Genomic DNA, 24077 nt, shown 5'->3' on the forward strand with positions numbered 1-24077 from the left:
CTCACCTTACAAAAATGACAAATATACACATTGCTTTAGGTCAGAGCTAGACACACAAAAGCAGCTAATAAATATTTAACTGAAACAGAAGTCAACAGCTTTGCCCAATTAAAAAGTCTGCATGTTTTAAAGTATTAGAAACAGAGACTAGGCAAAAACTAGGAAAGATGGATTGGTTAATAACCCCACATACAACGAGCAACTCTAAGTGTCAGGCATGTATCACTGATTATCTCAATTTTCAAAGCAATCCTTTGGGGTCTAATCAGGTCATGGCCAGGCCTGCCATGCTCAGAATCAACCTGGCCTTCCGCACAGCGTGTAAATAACTGCCCCTGCCCACTAACGGGTAGTCATTACCCAGAAGTGATGAGGCTGCTCTTAAGGGAAAACGAAGCATTGTCAGAGAACCTGGGGCTGAAGTAACAATATGGTGGGTAACAAAATGGTGGCCCAAGTCCAGATATATTGGGCAGTTTATACAATGACATAAAGAAACCATGCTGAAGTTTATACCCAGACTAAGGGCTTCTATTATTAGTGAATATGCCACTCTTTGACATACTTCCTTCAGCTGAAATGATCTTCAAGTTAGAATTCAATAAAATTTTTATGAATTCACAGTGTTGTCAACAGTTTGGGAGATTAGCTAGGATAATTTTATCATTTCACAGATCTGACAACCTAGTGAAATTGGCACATAATTACCTACAAACCAGGTTTACTAACAGCTTATCCAAGGTTTGCTTTTGCTGTTTTTTTTTTCTTAATGGCATCATACCTCCACCTGTCTGACGCCCCCACATTTTCTGGAGTTCCCTCCTGCTATTGTAAAATGGGCATTTCACAACTTTAAGGAAATTTTCTTCTAGCAATAACAGTTTCACTTAGTGCTCTCTAAGAGATCATCTACTTAGTAGCTTGTAGAGACATAAAAAGAAATCTGCCTAAGGTGAGCAACTATTCTGTTTCTTAACGGGAGCCCTTAGAGCATGAAAAAGGGAACACATTGCAATATTTTCTTAACCTGCTTTATCATTTGGATTTCAATCATGCTGAATCAGTGGCAATTACCTTCAAAAAGATATTTCATGACTCTTGAAAATCTTTGCATTTTACAGTTTCTTACAAAAACTGGTCACATTAGTTGGGAATCTAAATACTATTCTACAATAGTGTAGGAAGGTCACAGGATATTAATGTGCAGAGAGATAATACATATATGATGCATGCTAACTTTTATGGCACTTGTGGGCCACCAGGCTATTCTTCCTAGTCATTTGCACATTTTGCCACTTCACGCCTTCATGTAATGATGGGATCTTTCCTTTGTATTGCATAGGAGGACAAGTACAGAAAGAGCTAACAGTTATAGAGTACTTCTGGTTTTGTATGCTGTATGGCGGGGTCACATTTCATTATTTTCCCATGTGACTATCCCAGTACTGTAGCACTATTTATTGGATTATTATTATTATTTTTTGGTATGGGGTGGGTAGGGGTGGGAGTGCATAGGCCAGAAACCGAACCCAGGTTTCCCACCTGGCAGACGAGAATTCTACCACTGAACTACCCTTGCATCCCCTTGTACAGTACTTTATGAATCATAAAACACTTTATTCAACATGATCATTTGATTCTTATAAAATTCTGGGATCAATCTTCTCCATTTTATAGCTCAGAAAACTGAGAGGAGTCCAAAAGATTAAGTAACTTCCCCATGACTCCACCATTAGTTGTAAAATATAGCCAGATCTTAAATCTAAACATTTCAGCTTTTGATTTCAAGCTCTTTCCTTACCTAAGACTCTCTCCCATTTGCTATGACTTCTGTGTGCCCTCACAATATCCAAAAGAGACAAGAGGCTGCTGACATCACACCTCATTGCACTTATAACTGTGACCACTTCCTCATACAAGGCTATGAGTTTCTGCAGCCTGGAACTGTATCCGTCTTATTCTTACATAGCCAGCACTTAGCATGACACCTAGCACATAGCAGGTACTTAATAGATACTTGCTGACTGCATAAAAAGACCACCACCTCAGAGTTGGTTGCTATTTTTCTCTCACTGTCAAAAATTAAGGGTTAGTAAAATTATCAGATACAGCATATGGTGAATTGATGCCATTCCTAAATACCTAAAGGGAAATCAGTGAGGAAATTCAGGATATATTATATTCAATATAGTCAAATGCATACAAACTCATCATAGTTTTAGTAATAAATTGGTAAAAAGCTGAAAATATAGCAGTTAAGGGTAAAATATTCGTGAAAATTCTGTAACTGGTTCTAAAATTCACAGCATATTCCTATCCAATGATACTGATTACTGAGTTATCATTAGGTACTAGTGGGAATGAAGCAGTCAAAGGTTAGAAACTGTAGTTTTTAATATCATTTTTATAAAAAGAAGCTAGATTTAAACAAGACTTTATCTGGATGAAACAGATCCTGCCAAAATACATAAATACATCCAAAGAATAACAAATTTTATAACCAAAACTAATTCATTCATCTACTCAACCAATATGCCTATTCTATGCCAGGTGCAGTGAACACAAGGTAGTGTTTCAAGGAGCTTTTATTCTTGTCCTAAAATTTGCATAATTTTTCCCGAGATGTTATGAGTTGAATTGGGTCCCTCCCTTCCAGAAAAAAATATTAAAGTCCTAACCCCAAATACCTGTGACTATGGCCTTATTTGGACACAGGGTAATTGCAGAAGGAATTGGATAAGTTACAATGAGATCATAGTACAGTAGGGTGGGCCCTTGATCCAACAGGAAAGGTATCCTCACAAGAAGGGGAGAAGAGACCAGAACAGACACGTGACAATGGAGGCAGAGATGCAAGTGCTGCAGCTGCAAACCAAAGAACACTGAGGACAGACAGCAAACACCAGAAACTAAGAGAAAGCAAGAAAGTCTTCTCTGCTACTGATTTCAGAGGGGGCAAAGACCTCCTGGCAACTTGACTTCAGACTTCTGGCTTCCAGAACTATGAGAAAATAAATGTCTGCTACTGTAAGCCACCAATTTGTGGTAATGTGTCACAGCAGCCCTATGAAACTCAATATCAGGCAATGATATTTCAAATAAAAAGTTGAGAGGAAAATATAAGAAAAAGATTTAAGTAAAATAGATAAAAATTTCTGGTTAAAAAGGGGGAATGGGGGAGGACAGGAACTGCAATGGCTCAAACCCCTTTTAGCCTCTTTTTCCTAGGATTCCAATTTCTCCCCAGAAGTTAGAAATCCTTTGGTCTAGTCTTCCAAACACCTGAATTTTAAGGAAATGCTCAGATTTTCCTTTCCATCCATATGATGGGCATAGTGTAAACGCAATGTTTGTGTTCATGAGCTTGTCAACAGGAATGTCACCCTCCATTTCTTCTCAAATTCCCCCCCTCCTTTATTGCTCTTCATTTTTTAAATCTTCCCACTCACAGTTCTTCCATTCTCTCTCTATTTCCAGTGTGTCACCTCCTACACTGCAAGCACTGAATGTCTGCTGTAATTCTCAGCTAGATCTTAGATACAGAAGCAGGGCCAGTTTCTCCAGTACCTTGGAATGGAGGGTCTATGCAGAATTTTCCCAAATATAAGAAAGTGCAGTCTCGCGGAAGCCCTGAGCTATTTGCAACAGGCAAACAGACGCCAGTGTAGCTGGTTGATAAGGGAGGACTCATCAACAGCTTACAGAATAGACTGCAATGTGGGGGAGGGATAGTTGGTTTTGTGCCAAGGTGTTTGATTCCCTTAATAATTTATTTTATTTTATTCATGGAAAATAGTACTAAGTAGTTATTACTGCATCATACCGAAATTTAAAATCACTCAAGTGTTTCTGTCAAGGCAGTGAGAAGTATTGACGAGTATGATCTGGCAGTGCAACTCACTGACAAAATGGTCTGTCTGCGCTTCTCCCTCAGCCCGGGAAAAGGCCTGATCTAAGGCATCTAAGGCAAAGCAGCAATGACCACGTTACTGATACCGCTGCTAATCTTTCATTGAAAATGCCCTAAATAATAGGAGTAAAACAGCAAGAGGCCTCCCTGTACAGAAAGCACTGTCAGAAAGGAACCACGATGATCAAGGACATGGGGAGACAAGGTCCCTGCACTCATCTCAAGGATAAAATGGGGAGACAGAAAGAGAGAAGAGAGGAATAACAGAGTGACCAAGAAACATAAAAAATAAGATCATCAAAAAGGATGGACTGAAACTGAGCCCAGTGTTGATGGTCTGCTGGAATGAGCCAACACAGCCTGACCAGTGGCTCAACACTAAGCGTCTACCATCCGACTTGACTGCAGGCTCCAAATCACTCTCCTCAAAAAGTCAATGATCTATCAACTAAAGTGTTAACCAGCCGGACCTCCCAGCTCTGGAAATGGCGTCCATACCACTGGTTACTGTTTGTTTTATGAGCCATTAAAATATTTTAGTATTACTCCTGATGGAGACCCATTTAAAACATCTTTTGGGCAGAATTTCAAAGAAAAACCAACTGGGCATGAAAAAAGTTAATTTCACAGGCTACTGTTTTTAGATGCATATCTATTTCACATGTTTCCTGATGCTAAAATACCTCATATTAGACTTGGACATAAAAAGTCTTTATCTCTCATTTCCTTTCTCTAGTTGGAATTAGGTATCTATCACCTTTTAACCCTGAATGTTATGCATTTATATTGACATGCTCAAGTTTACATTCAAGCACTTCAACCCTTTTGGAATGTCACTGCCTTCTTACTCAGTTCCTTAAGGGAAGGACAGTTGTAATCCCAGCAACCGATATGTTAACTTTTAGAGTATCTCAATAAATACTTATGGAATAAATGTATTATGAGATTATTAAAATGTCATAACTCCCAAGAAAGAAACTGAAGATCAGACCCAAATCATGCAGTCAATAAAAAAATTTTAATAAATTTTCAGAACTGTATTGTGATAATTCAACTTCTAAATTTCTTCCAAACCTTACTGGATCACAGAGAAAAAGAAGGAACAATGGGTGACCAGTGCAAGCATCAGAGAATAGGGCCATCAACTCTCTTATTCCCAAGCAACTCACCCAGAAACTTACCTATAATTAGAAGCTAATAAAAGAAATGATTTGTAAATCAATGTATTTTTACAAAGGTATTCACTGATATTATATTTTTGAATAGTGAGAGTGCCTGAGTATGTCCATTTTATAGAGAAGGAAACTGAGAGCCAGAGAAACTACTTGGAAGTAAGTAAAAAAGGCGACAAATGGCTGTTTTACAGGCATAAGCCTATAGAAAATCTTGGCACAAAATATATAGCCAAAGGCAATGCCTAATTATTCCATGGGTGTCAGACTAATTGTCACTTCCTCTAATATGTCTCCTTAAAATCTTAGGCTCTATTTTATGCCTTCATAGTCTCCTGATTTCTCTTCTAACACTCATCAAACATGATTATTACATAATTAATGGTTTTCCTACGAGAGTTCCTAAAAAGAATTCATTTATTTGAATCAGGATCCAACAAGTTCCAGACATTTCCACAACTATTTGAAATGATCTACCACATGCGTACATTTACCTCCTTCAGCGGTCTATACACTCATGATCTGGCACAGTACTTGGCACTTGCTAAATGTATGAATAATGGATGAATGAATCTACAGTAAAGTAGGCACACTTGATTTGGGCTTAGGATGTGTTTTAAATCCCAAGAGAATTTAACATCAAATGAATGATGGAAAACAAGATATTCTGAGTGAGTATGAGAGAGAAGTTCTCACCAAGTGAAAGACAGAAGTGATACCTTATAGATTATGATACTAGCAGAAAAGAAACTACACTTGTGACAACTATTTATCACCTGCTGAAATTTACCAAGAAAGAATACTGATGGATGCTTGACTTGCTTTACACCACTCTTCCTAACATGGGTGATAGAAACAAATAGAGGAACTTCTCTAGATTTTACTGTAAGATAATATGATTTGATGAACTGTGTATGAGAAGAATCTTGATAGAAAATCATTTTATCAAAGTAGATTCCTTAAGGGGAAAGGCAATACCTTTCATGGACTCAGACTTCAGGAAAGCAGCTTTGCAAAATTCCATATAAAAATGATGACCCCACAGAAACAAAACTAAAATGGAAAAAAACCCTCAAATTTGAGAGTTTCAGATACAAAATACTGGCGTAAAAATGAAGTGGTAAAAGGGGCAGCCACAAAACAAAAATGCAGAAAGTTGCTAGCTAACAGAAAAGTCAGTTTAAACTAGTAAAATTCGTATTTATGTCCTGCATTATGGTTATACAAATGGGCTCTGGGGCCAGAGAAGGCTGGATTTGGACACTAGATAATACCCATCTCATAACATTTATGTAAAGATTTCAAATGAGATAAGGTATATAAAGTGACTAACAGTTCAGAGCATACAATGAATAGTCAGTTAAGTGCACACGTGTGTTTGAGTGCAGTGGGGTGAATGTCCTATTGGTATCACTCTCATCACTGTTCTATTCATCAGGGGCAGTGCTGTCATAGTAGGAGTAGCTTTATCACTATTATCAGCAGTCAGAGCAGCAGCAGCCTCAGTAAGATCATGAAAATTCTCCGTATATTCTGGGCCTTGGAAAAAAGAAAGTGCTTTCAGGGCATGCTAGAGTGAGAAAAAGATGAAAGAAGATACATATCTTAATGCCTGACACACAGGTGCCATAACAAATTACAGCCTAAAAGCAGAATCCTGTTTTGTTTGTTTCTTTACCAAGGAAAACGACCATAAAAGCGAAAGAGAAAAAAATATACCTGGTTAAGAGAGAAGTGAAGCCCTGAGATAGAAAAGGTGAGTCTGAAAACACACCACAGATATCTTTAATTCCAGACAAATTATATTCTGGGGAAAGAAAATCATTTGCAAGTAAATGTGATCACATAACCATGATGGAAAATATGAATGTTGTCACAAGAAACAGGAAAGCAGCCAAAACCAAGGGGCATACAATTGTGAAACCTATGTTGAAAGTTGGCAGGAGATGAATTCTCAAAATTGCTGACCAGTGAACACTGATTGCTGGTGAAATGCTAGCACAGAAATTTTGTTAGCACACAGTAATGGGAAGCAGTGAGCGCCAAAAGCAAGCAAGTCAGGGATATTGAACGGAACTTAGAGTATCCAACCTCAAGGTTTCCTTCCCAGAGGCTCTAAGATTCAAAATCCTATGATTCTGTAATTTTGGGCAAAACAAATGAAACAGAACTGTAATGGAACTCCAGAGCTCAGTCTCTATTACTAGGTAGGCTTCAAATTAATCATTCCAGAAAAGAAAGTGTCTCTCCTGCTTTGAATAGCTAAATAGTAAAGAATCTGATTCTATGAGGTCCTGACTTGAATCCTTTGAACTGAACCATTTGAGAAATATACCATTTTGCTCTGGATTAATCTTGTACAGAGTGATATATGATACATAAATTGTGACATGGAACGGCACTACTCTATATTCAAGTCATAAATTAAATAAAACAAATGGACATATACCAACAAGACAGCTTCCTTATTAGAGTAAGACCAACTCTCCTGTTTTAAACCGTTTTATAAATTTGAGAGGGTATTTCCTCTGAAACATTTTTCCTGATTCAAAACTAAAAAACTCCATATAAAATCTTTGTTGAGGGTGGTGTGATGGTGGCTCAGTGGCAGAATTCTTGCCTGCCATGTCAGAGACCTGGGTTCCATTCCCACTGCCTGCCTATGCGAAAAAAAAAAAAAAAAAAAAAAACAGAAAAGAAAAAAATCTTTATTGAGTGTGCTTACGAATACTAGAAGCTGTTTAGTATCTTCAAATCCAATTCTTCTTCTTAATAAGTTAACAGTAAGAAAATTCTATTCTAAATATTGATATTTCTTCCACGAAGAACTCAATAATAAAATGAAAGGTTTTATTATTTCATTCAACAAAGACTCTTGAGGTCAAAACATGTAAAGCAGAAGAGAAGTCATAAGAAAGGCCAAGAACCAGCAGTCATGATGGAAGAGGTAAACCAGGACAGGATCAAGTCACTGAAACCAAGATAGGAAAAGCTCTTTTAGAGGGATGAAGAAGTCAAGTAAGGTAAGAACAACCCAGTTTGGCAACATGGGAATTATTATTCTTCACAAAAAAGTGGGATTCTGTGAAATGGTAGCAGACATCTGGTTAGTTGTTAGAGAATCTGTGGTGAGGGAGTGGTGAATGCAAACACAGAGCACTCTTAAAAGAAATTCTGGGGTGGGCTACGGTGGCTCAGCAGGTAAGAATGCTCACCTGCCATGCCAGAGGACCCGGGTTCGATTCCTGGTGCCTGCCCATGTAATAAAAAAAAAAAGAAATTCTGTTGTGAAGGGAAACAGGGGAATGAAGTGGTAGTTTAGAGGGTACTGTGGAGCCTGAGTTTCAGTCTCTCTCTTTCTCCATACACACACGTGTGCACGCATTACATGAGAAGACACATGAGAAACTAGAATATATGTTTATGTGCCAGTGGAAGTGACTGAGTGTAGGGAGAATAACTGCAGAATCAAAGTCCCTGAGGAGATGACAGGACACAGTATTATCATCATCAACATCCTTGTCATCATATTTGTCATCTTTTTCTTCTTCATCATCATCAGCAGCAGCAGTATTGCTAACATTTATTAACCCCTTTCTATACATCAGACACTATTCTAAGTGCATTACACATATTAAATCTGGCGTGACTGACCTTGGAGAGATGGGGTTTTATTTATCTCTCACCCACTCATCTCCAATGCCAAAGTTCACAGAGAAATTCAGTTCCCTCACATACCTTTATATATCAGGTGCTCCTGACATTTGCAGGCACTGCCTCCTTTTCTTGGATTTCTCCACCTTGATTTCTTCTTCCTCACTTGGCCAAACAATCAGCCAGTCTTCTAAGCCTCAGTTCTTCAATTAGCTCCTGTGCACTACTGGAGAACCCGGGCTTGCTCTTTTTCAGGCACTTCTCACCTGAATTGTGTGAGCAGTCACCTGCCTTCACCAACTGGTGGTGATAACTCCATGAGGCTAGAGACTCGGTTTTATTTAGATGTATATGCTTAATACACCTAGTGCTTTCTTGGTACAAAGAAGATGTTGAAAAGAAGTATTTTGAATAAATGGATGAAAAAATTACTGAGTCAATGAAACAATGAATGATGTGTTAAGTTCATTTATAAGCAGATCCCAGAAGATGGAATAGTCTAATGTAAAAGATTCTACCTGTAACCATTAATTCTGACATGTTAAATTCACTTAGAAACAAATTCCAGAAGATGGAATGGTCAAATATAAAAGATTCTACTTGTAATCATTAATTCTGTGAAAGGTAAATAAAGAGAGACAAATGAATTTGATGAGACTCTTTCATCTGTGCTCTTCAAAAAGGAAAGTAATTAATATTTGTTATATTACCAGGTGCGAGGTGATAAAAGAATCATATCAAAAAAGGAAACATTTAAGGCCAGCCTGGATTGAGACTAAATAATTAAAGTCAATAACGTCACTAGAAAGCATTTCCTTACACTGTACTCAACAAACAAACCTTTAGTCATAAACCTGTAAAAAAGCAAGTTTCAACCATAGATCAGGAAACTTTCCTTAACACATACATACAAATAAACATGTATTCATCATTATTCAATTCTCTGATCTATCCTTAGAAGAGATTATTGTTTTCTAGAAAGAGAAGCACATTGCAGAGTAAAGAACAATAAAAAGTCACTATGTTAAGAGCAATAATTAGCAAGGCAAGATTTTGAAGGGAGCGTTCAAACATCTAAAATAGATGGCAATACGAATAATTAACACTACAGTATCATTTCTAAATAGTAACCATGAAAGTCAAAATGGTAGCTTTTTCTTATAGTCAAGATAAGAATTCACTCCCATAGTCTTAGAGGCTATGACTCTTACATCCACATGCTCAGTCTTCACAAAATCAACAAAAAGCACTATTAGTCCTTTTGCAAATGGTAGGGTTTAAAGATGTCACAGATTTTACCAATTTCTAGAAGCTACTTCAAAAGGTATTTTTGAGACCTAGTGCACACAATTTTTTTTAAGGCCAGTATAACCTAGGGCTTTTAACATTTCAAGTCAAGCAGTTTAGATCATTGAAATTAAAAGCAAATAAAGTTTTAAATTTGTAGAATTGGATACAGAAAATCAAGTCATGAAAATTACATTAAGAAACAATGACAGCAGTGTGGTACCTTCCCAACTATACCCAACAGATGAAATAAAAGTATAGCCTATACTGCAAGAGGTTTTACTGTTAAAAGCACAGGAGTATGTGTGTGTGGTATGTGTGTAAGTTTGTGTGTGTTTTAACAATCTGCCAGCATCCTGTGGTCCACTGCATCTTTAGTCTCAAGTGTTATTCATCGCCTTTGGGAATAATTCTAGATTCTAAATAAGCTTAAATAAGATATGAAAGCAATTCTCTGCTTCCTGCTTTCAAATGTATTGCTTTGTGTTTATGCAAACGTTCAGTTCAGTCTCTTGGAAAATTCCAGAGAAGAACCACCCTAAATAGCTATGAAGAAAAAAATTAATTTCAAAGAAAATATTTTTTAGTTTTCCTTTACATATGTAGGATTCACAATACTAAAAATTTTTGCTTCATCAGTGCATATCTTATTTCATAAAAGGAAGTTCATAAAACAATTATTTTGATTCAGACATTTTTACCCACAACTACTTGGGGGTAGGTAATGAGCATTTCAGAGAAGTTAACATTCCTTAGCTCTAAATTATAAATAAGAGAACTCCTGTAAGATTTATTAACTAATCTGCCTTGTTTGAATTAATTATGTTATTAGGTCAAGTTTCATTCTGCTTCCATTTTTTTTTTTCAAAAAGGAATATTCATTCAATTGAATGTAAAATTCACAAATGTTCAACAGCACACACTAAAACAATCATTTTTATTGCCAGCTAAACAATTTTCACTTGATAAGATTTTCACTATAAAAGATTTTCTTTTTTCTATGCACTGAATATTCTTAAAGTTAAAACATCTTAATTATACCACACAGTTTAAAAGAGGAATGAAATAAATCTGCTTTAGGAAAAAGAACATATGCAATACATATTAACCAACTATTCTTAAGCCATCAAATTCAAATTAAAGATGTTCAACTTTTACATTTTAATTTTTTATTCCCATTTCAAAACATTTGGAATTTTGAAAATGAGCAAAAGCATTGAAAAGCTCAGCAGCTCAATACAAATTGCTTTGGCTGTTATCTCCCCTATATATTTAATTTGTCACTATGATTATATAGATTTTCTTCAAATACCTTTAATTCAGGCTATTCAAACTAAGTCTCAAAGCCTCAAGATCTACACCCACATGTGCCATTATGATGAAATTCAGCTAAGCTTTAGGAAGATTCTAATCTAGAAACACACCTGTATTATCCTTTTCTCTTTTCTAATCTACCACAGCTGAAATTCTATTCCAAGCAGCTGCATTGGCTATTTTGAAAATTAATGTTTACATAGGTCATAAATATAATACAGAGAGGGCACCCTTGTTAACCACAAGGATAGCAACGTTTACTTAACTATTACTAAGGAAGAAAGTCATACGGTTGGCTACTCTTGGGATGGTAGATTAGAAAATGAATGAATCTATGGTTTACCACTAAACCTACACTGTATGCACAATGAGCGATGCATGGAATAAACTTCCATATATTCACTTTTCAATTTTATAACATCAGGTCCAATGTATTTTCAGAATGATTCTTTTGTTTTGAGAAACTAAGAAGACAGCTCTTCTCTTCTTCACCTGAAGGAGGTTATCCAGATGGTAAAAATGAACAAAAACATCTATGAGACCTTTCCCAGCACTACTGACTGCAATGAGTTCCCCCAAATTTATTGAGTACCTTCAGTGAGTATTGATGCTAATGCCAAATGCACGTGTTTGAAATTCTACATATGGCAGAGGACATGGCAAAATCTATTTGAAAGGGAAGGCCAGAAAAGCCAAACAAAAATTGTCATCACTGATATCTTAAATCTTCTCTTTCCGTTGGTCTTACACTTTTTAAAGCATTGCCACTCAAAATTAAATCCCGAAACCTGCATTTTTAGAGATTTCAAAATCCTATTTTACCCTGATACCTCTGGTAACACTGAGTCTCACAATATAGGTCTAAAATCTATTATTTGGAATGGACTATGAGAACACATTTACTGTTGGGAAATACTTTAAAGTGGTTGGGTCATAAATTGCTAGAGTGGCCTCATTTGGTGCCGAGATTTAAACGTGTTGCAATAATGGTGCTTCCATGTCTTCATGTAGGCTGAAAATTCCCTAGAAGTTTGAAGTAGATGAGAGTCATGGGATTGGGGTAATCCATGTAATTTAGTAGTACTGCAGAAGTTATGTTAACTAGAATGGAAGAAACCCACAGTCTTATAATATCTTGCCCAATATTTTTAAGTATGAGGACATCACTATTCTCTTTAAACAACCTCACATAGTACTCAGGAAATCAGAAGACTACAAAGTGATAAGGATAAATGTCACTCCAAAGGGAAGGCAGAAAGTCATAAACACAGCAAAGCCAAAAGTGTAAGCCTTTGATCAAAGAAGCAGTTTCGGAATTCTAAAATTTAACATAGTTCCTTTGATTGTCTATTCAGGTAGAAATAAAAATACCTGGCGTTTTTTTTTGTTTTGTTTTAAGAATATGTGAAGGGAAAAAGAAAACTAATTATACAGATAAAGCTGTTTGAACTAAGAATTCACTTATACTATGTAAAAATACATTCAATTCATCTAAAGAATCTAAAAGGATTATAAAAATAATTTATTGCCTCATAATAAATAGTAGATGATCATTACAAGAATTAAGAGGGCGCTCCCAAGGTTAAGAATGCATCCTTACCTGCTTCTTAGTCAACATATCAGTGGAAGGGTCAATGGAAGGTAAATTAAGGCACAACATTTTTTAAATGATCATAAAGGAAACTTTACGGCGATGGTTTTGGCTGCCTTGAGAAGGCTGTTGAGGCTGCTGATATCAGAATCCCAGAAAAATCCTGGCCCACTGACCCTTAGGCCAGCAAGATTTCTAGTGGGCAGTTCTTAACAAGGGCACCCTGCATACTTAATTGTGGGCCTTTAACCAATACATTTACCCAGGCCCTAAGAGATCTGAGATCTGAGTTCTGTGTACTCCTGGAGACAACCTGACCTGTACTTGGTGCTTCAAGCACTGCAGAGGAACTCCCCCAAGAGTCACAGAGTAGACCACCAGTGGTTTCCCAGGCCTATCTATGCTATATCATCCACCTAGGAAACCCTATTTACCTTGAAAAAGTCTAATCATTCTGCACATTTTTCTGAGAGCATTTTCTGCTCAGTTCTCTATCCTGACCATTCCATATCCACAACCGCTTTTATGTCCCACATCAGAGATCTAAAGTTCTATTCAAACAGTTCTTGCTTATTCCTTGGTACCTAAAATTTTGCACATGGGACATAAACAAACATATGGGACAGAAAGGACAACAAGACTTTGCTAAAGAATTAAAAAATATATATATGTAAAATTCCAGAGTTTTGTCTAATCAAACAACGAGGAAAAATACAAAGTACTTAAAACTACAAAAGTTCATCCAATGTGTTCTACTGAGTTTGCAGGGACATAATTATATTACAGACAAATGATGATAAATAAACTACCTCTTCATAAATTTATATATGGTTTTTTTCTTCATTTTTCTTATTACATTGACTAGAACTTCAGAACAATACTAATAATAGGAAACGTGATATCTCTGAGGTTGTTTCCCCTTGATTAACTAGATGTGTTTCTAGTAAATCACCATTATTCATAGGCAGTAGCTATGCAATTGTATCCTAGTAAGGTTTGGGTTGGTTCCTTTTTTAAAAAGCAAATAGGTATGGAAGGTTGAATTTGTCAAAAGATTTTTGACATTCACTGAAAGGACCATATGGTCTTTGTCTATTAATATGGCATATGATAATAATATATTATATTTAAACAACTTTTACATTCTTGGGTTGAATTTTACCTGTCATAAAAATGTCATATATATATATGTTTAAGTGATCTGGTATCAATGTAGAATTTTACTATAAAAGTATTCCTCCATTACCTTAAATGACTAAACATCTCTCATGCATAGTACTCTCTGGTCCTGGCTTGGTTGACAATTGTTCTGGATAGTATGAGATAGATCATTTAAGAAAATGTATGAATCCTCACATTCTTCAAGAATCCCATCAGGTACTATTTAAATGTGGGACTTGTAAAACCCTGGAGGTCAACATGAGATTGTATATGACAACAATGTGGTCCAAACGTTTTAAACAAAACTTTAGTGTTTATATTCTTCCTTTGTTTCAATTTCTTTCTTATTTTCCCTTTTGCACTAACCCAAATAAAGCAGAATAAATAGTTGCATGATCATTTGTGTCAGGTAGACCATGCCTTTGGGTTCAGATGATGAAGCTTATAAATTTTTAACACTGGGCAAGTTATTTAACCTATATACCAATCTGCTGATATAGAGTATGTAGTTAAACAGATTTAGCTAAAAATGTAGTTGTTGTGAAAATTAAATATCATCATGCACATGAAGCAATTTATATGTACTCCATAGAGTCATGCCTCCTTTCCCATCTTTACCTCAAAATCCCATTCACTGTTTATGCCTACATGTTCATAATATAGGATACCTTCTAGGGATGTCACATTGTCTTACCCAGAAAACTTACCTCACATATAAAAAAGTCACCACTGAGTAAACATTCAATTGTTTGCAAGTACTCCAATAGAAAACAACTAAATGTTTTTTTAAAAAATCTTGTTAAAAATAAATAAGTGATGGAACTATTAAACTTAACCATCAGGGAATTCCCTGATACTATGTCAAACTTTAGGGACAACCAAATCAATAGGTCAAGCCCTTGATCTTGAGGCTTACTCTTGTGAAGCTTATGTAGGTAGCGGAGAAGCTTAGACTACCTATGGGTATGCCTAAGAGTTACTTCTGGAGGATCTCTTTTGTGGTCTCACTCACAACTCTCCAAGTGAAATCATTGCCCTCCCCACTATGTGAGACATGACATCCCGGGATGAAAGTCTCCCTGGCACCATGGGAGATGCCAGGGATGAGTCCAGCCCTGGTACTGTGGGGTCAACAATTCCACCCTGACTGAAAGAGGGAAAAGAACTATAATTAACAAAGTATCAGTGGCAGAAAGAGTTCAAATAGAGTCGAGAGGCTACTCTGGAGGTTGCTCTTACACAAGCTTCAGTTATAATTGCTACTTATCATAACTTGCCAAACTCCAACCAGGACCATTCCAGTCAAACCTAAAGAAAATCTAGAGCAATATATAAGATTCCACAAGGGTTCCATGCACTAGAATAACTTTCCAGAAATCTACAACCTTCAGATGAGTTCCTGGACCAGATAACCCCTGAAACCTAGAGGGTCCAGCCTCTCCAAAACATCAGATAGTTCGATCTCCCTACCCCATATTATTGACAGACCCTTCCAACATGAAAAAGTTAGATGGCCATAGCTCGAACACCCAAAGGGATAGGAAGATTAAAGATAATATACTGAAAAGACAGGATTTAACAAATAAATATGATTGCTGAATCATTAGACTGATATATTTTTGTAGTGTCCAGTGTCTTAGAACAGGACACTGTTCACATTTACAATTGTGAAATTGTAACCCATGCCAAACTCTGAAATATTTTCTACAACTAATTGTGGTGCCGTGCTTTGAAATTTATTGCTTTTTTGTATGTATGCTATTTTTCACACACACACACACAAAAAACTGTTATGATAAAAAAGTATTTATTCCTTCTAACCTCCTATATTCTCAAGCAGCTAGAAGGAAAAATCTAAGAGGATCGTCTGGCAGCCAATGACAAACTCTGGGATCTGCACTGTAACTTCTTGTTGAAGAGTGCTTTGAAAACTATTGCTTCATTTCTTTCTTTGCTTTGTATATATGTCATATTTTACAATAAATAAGTTAAAAAATAAACAAGTGCTGCTCTGACATAAGACCAAGAACAATCCACAGTCTCTATTACTTGATGAACAAATTCACTCACATCCCCATAGCTGTACTACTTGGATGTGTTTTTCTCTGTTTACATGGGCGACACCCACATAAGCCACTCACTGACCACACTACAGCATCACCCACAGGCCTCACCTGTGTTAACAATGCAAAACATAATATTTTCCCAAAGCATGAAAATGGTACTAAGTGTTGAATAAATGTTGAAACAAACAACGATAATAGTTAACAATAAATGCATGGCCTTTCATAAATCATCTGCCCCAAAACATCATCCCTTTTTGTTCACAAATAGTAGTTTACAAGAAAAAAACATTTGATGGCACTATTAAGATAAAAAAGATTGTCTTAACTATTTTTGTAAAAGTCACCTGAAATGACAACAGGCAGTAGCCCTATATTATTCAGAATAGCACTGTACCTCAAATAAAATACATGAAGCAATGTCTTATCACCTCAATCTAGCAGCTTTTACAGTGCTGCTGCTTACGTATCACAGATATACAGGCAGGGGCAAATAGCTCTTGAATAGTTTATTTCAACATTTGAACACTTGGCTTTTGCTATCAATGTGGTGCATACTGAATATGCTCTTCTCTATACTATTAAAAAAAATGGTTTATTAAAAAGGACCTGAAGGATCAACTAATCCTGGTCTTACCATCTACAATGATAAGACTGATGTTAAGACAGAAGTTGAATAACTTGTCCAAGGCTAGGTAAGCAGGGAGTGGTAGGGTGTAGGATCAGTACTAAATTGTAGATTTGCTGATTCCTAATTCAGGGCTCTTTTCAATGCAACCTGTTTTCTCCTTAAAGGCAACGTGTCTTCCAGCACCGCAGTCTGTAAATTTGGGAGCACTTCTGAGAAGGAGAGAAAAGACAATGGCAGTGAACAGCATATGGCTGCTGAGTGCCATTACTCACCAGCCACACATATGGTCTCTCTCTAGAGCTCAAGTTTTTGCTTCAATGCTTCCTAAAATAATTCCACTCAAGTCAACTCTGAACTGTTTTAATTCCTCGAATGCTTATGTCTTCCCTTCAAGGCTACTTTTCTTTTCTTTTCTTTTTTTTGTCTGTGCTGGTTTCAGTTTTGTTCTGTTTTTTCTTTTCTCTGCCAGGAGCAGTCTTCCCCCTCCACTGCTTCCTCCAGCTAACTCCTACACATCCCTGAGGCTGCAACTGGAATGTAACTTCCTCAAGGTAAAATGCCCTGATTCTTCTCGACTATACTATGTGTTCCCGTTAACGTACTGCCATCATGGGCCTATTTTCTCTATAAGAGCATTTAGCTTATTTTATTGTTACTTCTTATTTAATTGCCTGTCTCCCTGACAAAATACAAGCTCCTGAAGGGATTGTAATTCTTTTTTTTTCCCTCTTACCATCATATCCCCAAGGTAAATGAAACCCAAAGAAACTAGCCCATGAAATGTTCTTCGTTTTCTCAGGGTCACTCTCTCCAATGATCTACTTAAGGCAGATCTCTCTAACCACGTGTTTTAGAGTCCTCACTACAAACAATAACAACAACAACAAAAAACAAACAAACACTATGTTGACTTAAACAATGAGGATTTGTTAGCTCACAGCTCTGAGGTTTGGAGAAGTCCACACTCATGGCGTAATGACAGTCTTTTCTCCCTAAAGACTGGCATTCGCAACCTGGATGCCAGAAATCCTAGGTCCTTAGCTTTTCTGTAATTGTACAATGCACATATTTCTGTAATATGGTGTGCTGGTTTGAAAGGATATATGCCCCCTAAGAAAGTCATGTTTTACTATAAATCCCATTTCGTAAAGGTAGAATAATCCCTATTCAGTACTGTATATTTGAAACTGTAATGAGATCATCTCCCTGGTTGATGTGATTTAGTTAAGAATGGTTGTTAAACTGGATTAGGGGATGACATGTCTCCACCCATTTGAGTGGGTCTTGATTAGTTTCTAAAGTCCTATAAAAGAGGAAACATTTTGGAGATTCAGAGAGACTTAGAGAGAGAGCAGAGAATGCTGCAGCACCATGAAGCAGAGAGTCCACCAGCCAGCGACCTTTGGAGATGAAGAAGGAAAACGCCTCCCGGGGAGCTTCATGAAACAGGAAGCCAGGAGACCAAGCTAGCAGATGACACCGTATTCACCATGTGCCTGTCCAGCCGAGAGAGAAGCCCTGACTGTGTTCACCATGTGCCTTCTCACTTGAAAGAGAAACCCTGAACTTCATTGGCCTTCTTGAACCAAGGTATCTTTCCATGGATGCCTTTGATTAGACATTTCTATAGACTTCTTTTAATTGGGACATCTTCTCAGTCTTAGATCTGTAAACTAGCAACTCATTAAATTCCCCCTTTTTAAAAGCCATTCCATTTCTGGTATATTGCATTCTGACAGCTAGCAAACTAGAACATATGGCAATACACTCCTTTATTCTCTGGTTCCACTGACTTTTGATTTCTTGCTCTTTCTGTGGTTCTCTTTTCTGTGTCCAATTTCCTTTGCTTATAAGAATTTCACCCATATTGGATTAAGACACACCCTCATGCAATCAGGGCACACCTTAAGTAATAACATCTTCAAAGTTTCTATTTATAAATGGGTTCACATTCACAGAACCAGGGCTTTGGACATGAACATGACTTTTTTGGGGGGACATGCTTCAATCCCCCCAGACACTTTCTGGGAAAACAAAAAGGAGAAAGAAAATTTCTGCCCTCACAGATCTAGTAGAAAGTCATACAAGAAATCAGACAGTTTCAAATCTGTGAGTACACAGGATGTGGGGCCCCACTTCCAGACTGGGGGACTCAGAGAGGTTACAAGCTGATGCCTGAAAACTATGCATTAATAAGCCAATAGGGACAGGGACAGAGGAGAACATTTCAATCACAGCATAGTAGAGAGAGAGACTACCACACCCTAGAACCCTGGAGGTATGAGTCAGAGGGCCAAGGGATCGCAGAGATAAAAGACCAGAAGGAAAATATCAAAGTTGTGGGAACATAGGTCATTTCTGTTTTCCTGTATATGTTTCCATATTTCTAGTATTTTCGACATTGTTCATCAGGGAAAACATTTTAAAGCCATTATGAAGGCAAGAAACACAGAAAATAGTTGTAATAGCACAGTTAAGTAAGCCATAAAATATGTCTTCAGACAATTTTCTCATCTGAAGACTTTTGTCAGGAAGAAAGTAATACAGCAATAGATTCCAAAAGCTTCAACAAGTAAAATATATGCATAACACACACACATTCACAAAGGAGGTACCTATGCAACAGTGTTAATCATTGCACACAAAATATTTTTTAGATATTAATTAAAAATATATAGTCATATTTGCATTACGGATAGGTTCACCTCATCCCATCATATATGCATAGAGAGAAACTGGCTTTGTGCCTGTAATATGTGCGGTATGGTAGAAAGATCTCTGCCGAGCAGGGGACTTCCATTCAGTAAACAGACTATTCTGAGAAAACCATATAACCTCTTTGAATTTAAACTTCCTCCTCTGTACAATGAGAAAAAAAAAGGATTATATAATCTGAAAATATTCTACTGACCCTGAGTTTATAAATCCTTAAGGTATTTTCCAATCCTAATTAATTTTGCTCCGAAGCCTTTATAATCTTATAGATATGTATTCAATTTCGGAATCTAACAATAATTCAGTAATTTCCACCTTCCTTGGAAGGGGCAAATTTCTCAACAGGCAACAGAAGCCACAAAAATATGAGGCAGACAGAAACAAAAGGACAAATACTGTATGGTCTCACTGATATGAACTGACATTAGTGAATAAACTTGGAGAATTTCATTGGTAAGAGAGATCATCAGGAGATAGAAATTGGGTAACTGGAGCTGAAGGGATACAGATCGTGCAACAGGACTGAACGTAAAAACTCAGAAATGGACAGCACAATACTACCTAACTGTAATACAATTATATTAAAACACTGAATGAAGCTGAATGTGAGAATGATAGAGGGAGGAGGGCTGGGGGCACAAATGAAATCAGAAAGAAAGATAGACAATAAAGATCGAGATGGTATAATCTAGGAATGCCTAGAGTGTATAATGATAGTGACTAAATGTACAAATTTTAAAAACGTTTTTGCATGAGGAAGAACAAAGGAATGTCATTACTGCAGGGTGCTGGAAATAGATGGCAATTAATATTTTAAAATTTCAACTTATGTGTGAGACTAAAGCAAAAAATGTTTATTTGGTACAAAACTTGTATTTTGGCTAGTGCATTTCCTAATATAACTTAAGTAGACTACTTAATTGAACACCATAAGTACATGGAACCTTGAGTAGGACATGAGATTTTGTTGGTTTGTCCAGAATTATGCCCCAATAAACACCAGAGTGATTTGATCAGTGAATAAAAAAGTATTTGCAAAGCCCCCTTCAGGGAATGGTGAGAACGGAGGAAAATTCAACTTTCCCAAGTTTAATTCTTGATCTTCTCACAAACAGTGTGGACAATCAAAGCTATAAGCTGAGCCCCCAGTCTTGGGGTTTATTCATATGAAACTTAACCCCACAAAGGGTAAGTCAAGCCTACTTAAAATTAGGCCTAAGAGTCACCCCCAAGAGAACTTCTTTTGTTGCTCAGATGTGGTCTCTCTCTCCAGCCAACACAACAAGCAAACTCACCGCCCTCCCCCTGTCTACGTGGGACATGACTCCCAGGGGTGTGGCCCTTCCTGGCAATGTGGGACAGAAATCCTAGAATGAGCTGAGACTCAGCATCAAGGAATTGAGAAAAACCCTAGAATGAGCTGAGTCTCAGCATCAAGAGACTGAGAGAACCTTCTCGACCAAAAGGGGGAAGAGTGAAATGAGACAAAGTGTCAATGGCTGAGAGATTCCAAACAGAGTCGAGAGGTTATCCTGGAGGTTATTCTTACACATTAGGTAGATATCACCTTGTTACTCGAGATGTAAAGGCGAGGCTGGAGGCAACTGCCTGAAAATGTAGAGCTGTGTTCCAGTAGCCATGTTTCTTGATGATGATTGTATAATGATATAGCTTTCACAATGTGACTGTGTGATTGTGAAAACCTTGTGTCTGATGCTCCTTTTATCTACCTTGTCAACAGATGAGTAGAACATATGGAATAAAAATAAATAATCGGGGGAACAAATGTTAAAATAAATTTAGTTTGAAATGCTAGTGATCAGTGAAAGGGAGGGGTAAGGGGTATGGTATGTATAATTTTTTTTTTCTGTTTTCATTTTATTTCTTTTTCTGAACAGTTGCAAATGTTCCAAGAAATGATCATCATGATGACTATGCAACTATGTGATGATATTGTGAAATACTGATTATATATGTACAATGGAATGATCCAAATAAGAATGTTTGTGTTTATTTGGTGGTTTTTTTTTTTTTTTCGTATTTAAAAAAATAAAATAAAAAAATATGAGACAGAAAGCAAGAAGAGAAAGATGAGAATTCCTGGCTCATTCATACTAAATCTAAACACCAAATCAAGAATGGTGTTCATCAAATCATGACATCCTATGCAATCTTCTGGAAGATAAAAGGCAAATACAGACGTACCCATAGCATAAGGGAGTATACAATGTACTCATCACTTTTGTTTGCAAAAGTACAATACAGAAAACTTCCCCTAAATATTCCAGAACTGAAGAGATGATCCCATTCTGATTAGTAAAATTTTGTTTAATTTGACATTTGAAGTCAATTCTAAAATAAGGACAATTTTAAAGGGAAACGGAGCCCTAAATATGCTCTACTACAGATGTGGTTACACTTTTTTAAAGACTTCATTGACCTAGAAGTACCATTGTATGGCCAAACCAGTAGCTACTACTATAAGGTGCAAGAAGCCATATTAAGAAAAGTTAACTAGAAAGATTCCTGTTTGTGTAGGCAGGTCTTATACCTTGGGAAGGCATCTCTGAGCTTCCATCTAACATCATGGTTCACTCCCTTCTTTCCCTAGAAGTTAAAAAGTTCAGTGATTTAGAGTGAGGAGGCAGAGAAGCACACAATTGTCCAGATTAATGTAGAGCCAAACTAAAGCTCTCTCTCCTTAATTAGGTAGAAAAATATTCTTAGAGTGAATAAGTTAATGGAAGCAGAAAGTGAGAATCAAACATACGTGAGAAATAAATGTGTAGATATTTGGAGAATAATCGCTAGTAACATTTTTCATTGCAAATTATTATTCAAGGTAAATTGATTTTAAAATTTTAAAAATAAGAGAAAAGTTAAAAACATCAAATTACTTTCAATAAATACACTTTGTCAATGCGAATTAACAGTTACTGTTTTTGGAGGACTTGGTGTCTACCAGATGTTTTATAGATATTATCTTTAATTTTCATAGTACAATACTGACATTGTCGTCTTGGTTTTACATATGAGGATACTGAGACTCAAAAATACTGAAAAAAATATCTAAGATCACACACAACTATTATTTTGAGGGGATGTTATTTTAACTTGTATCTGGCTGGATACAAAGTGCATTTTCATTCCAATGAACAATGGATGCCGCCTCCTCATAATAGTGCCTTGAAAGCCAAAATCAATAATTATTTAATAAGAATTATTATGAAGGAATTACCTACTTTGTTAAAAAAGATGAATATTGAACAATAAATTATATTTGCAAACCAGAAGTTAACAAAATCCAATGAATCTTTTTAAAATTAATTTATTTTTTATTCACTTTTTATATTAGTACATGTTATTAGTAGTTTTATTATTTAGTTGATCATGGGGAAGGGGGCTTATGGACCAGTTTGAAAATCTGAATAAAAGACCAAGAAAAATACACAAATATGAATACTGCATATGACTTCAGGGTGTTTAGAATGTTCGTTCTACCTAATACCCTCTAGGGTTCTGTGAACACCAAGCAAGGAACCATCAATACCATATATAAATACTCCCAGCAACACATCAGAGAATTTTTAAATAATACTGTAACAAAGTGGTCATGTACCTTAATTACAAGCTGGGAAAAGGGGGGAAAACACCAATAAACATCTGAAAGTCAACTATGTAATAGAAATCATATGTTTGAAAGTGTTAACAAAATAGGTTATATTTAGCATCTGGATAACTAGCTTTTCCTTAATGGATGTTCATAAAAACCTAATATGAAAATCCATAAACATCACATTAATCACCACCAAATATGTACCTAAAGTCTTTGTTGAAAAGATTAACATCAAATAAGATATTATATTTGTAAATTAAAGGCTAACATAAACCTATAAATCTCTTTTAGTTTAATTTAATCATTCATTTTTTAAATATTAGTACATAGTATCAATACCTTTAACTTCTAGTTGATGATGGGTTTTGAACACCTTTCAGAATCTAAAGAAAGGACCTCTGGAAAATACATGTACATATACGCCATAAGTGACTTCAGAGAGATCACAATCCCCTAATGTCCATCTACTTTACCCTGCAGGGTTCCATGAACACCATTTACAATAACAACTAAAAGAATCAAATACCTAGGAATAAATCTAACCATAAAGACTTGTGCACAGAAAACATCAAAATACTGTTAAAAGAAATCAAGAAAGACCTAAATTATTTAGAGGACAGTCTATGTTCATGGATTGGAAGACTAAATATTTAAGATGTCAATTTTACAAAAACCTATCTAGAGTCAGTATAATTCCAATCAGAATTCCAACACCCTTCTTCGCAGAAATGGAAAAAACAATAATCAGATTTAGATAGAAGGGTAAGAGGCCATGAACAGTCAAGGCCATATTGAGAAAGAAAAGTTGGAGGCCTCACAATTCTCAATCTTAAAACTTATTACAAAGACACAGTAATAAAAACAGCATAGTACTTGCACAAAGACAGACATAAATAAAATCAATGGAACCATAATCAAATTGAGAGTTCAGACATCAACCCTCACATTTAAAACCAACTGATT

General features: G+C 36.3%; 1 protein-coding gene and 1 long non-coding RNA gene across 2 annotated transcripts in view; one reads left to right on the forward strand and one right to left on the reverse strand.

Annotated features, from left to right (window-relative positions):
- The window catches only part of MMP16 (matrix metallopeptidase 16), a 255756-nt gene that overhangs the window by 206421 nt on the left and 25258 nt on the right, over positions 1–24077 (reverse strand). The gene's annotated exons all lie outside the window — the stretch shown is intronic.
- The window catches only part of LOC143688816 (uncharacterized), a 30816-nt gene continuing 14589 nt past the window's right edge, over positions 7851–24077 (forward strand). Inside the window, exons 1-3 of the long non-coding RNA XR_013178328.1 lie at positions 7851–8105; positions 11779–11934; positions 17253–17334. This is a non-coding gene — a long non-coding RNA (uncharacterized LOC143688816). The remainder of the gene's footprint in view (positions 8106–11778; positions 11935–17252; positions 17335–24077) is intronic.

Source organism: Tamandua tetradactyla, chromosome 6 (assembly GCF_023851605.1).
Source record: "Tamandua tetradactyla isolate mTamTet1 chromosome 6, mTamTet1.pri, whole genome shotgun sequence".
Lineage (NCBI taxonomy): Eukaryota > Metazoa > Chordata > Mammalia > Pilosa > Myrmecophagidae > Tamandua > Tamandua tetradactyla.